Genomic DNA, 339 nt, shown 5'->3' on the forward strand with positions numbered 1-339 from the left:
ATGTGTATAAGAGACAGACTTTTTATGTTTCCTTTTTATTATTATCATTAAAAAATAATTTTACAAAGGAAAGAAATATATATGGATATACTACATGGACATATTTTTGCATCAAGCGACGCGGTATAGCGGCGCGACGCCAAGCATATATAAAAGTCGAGAGAATACCTGTGAGTATACGGCACTGTCGAAACGCTACCGCTTAGCTTTATCTGGAAGTTTTGCCTCGTCAGTTTTCCGATTTTTAATATCTCGGAAACGAAAGTTCTAATTAAAAATCTAATGACACTTTCATTGTATAATGTCGATACGAGCTTTCCATTGAGACCAGTCCAAATA

This window comes from Wasmannia auropunctata, unplaced genomic scaffold (assembly GCF_000956235.1).
Source record: "Wasmannia auropunctata unplaced genomic scaffold, wasmannia.A_1.0 LD334217.1, whole genome shotgun sequence".
Classification (NCBI taxonomy): domain Eukaryota; kingdom Metazoa; phylum Arthropoda; class Insecta; order Hymenoptera; family Formicidae; genus Wasmannia; species Wasmannia auropunctata.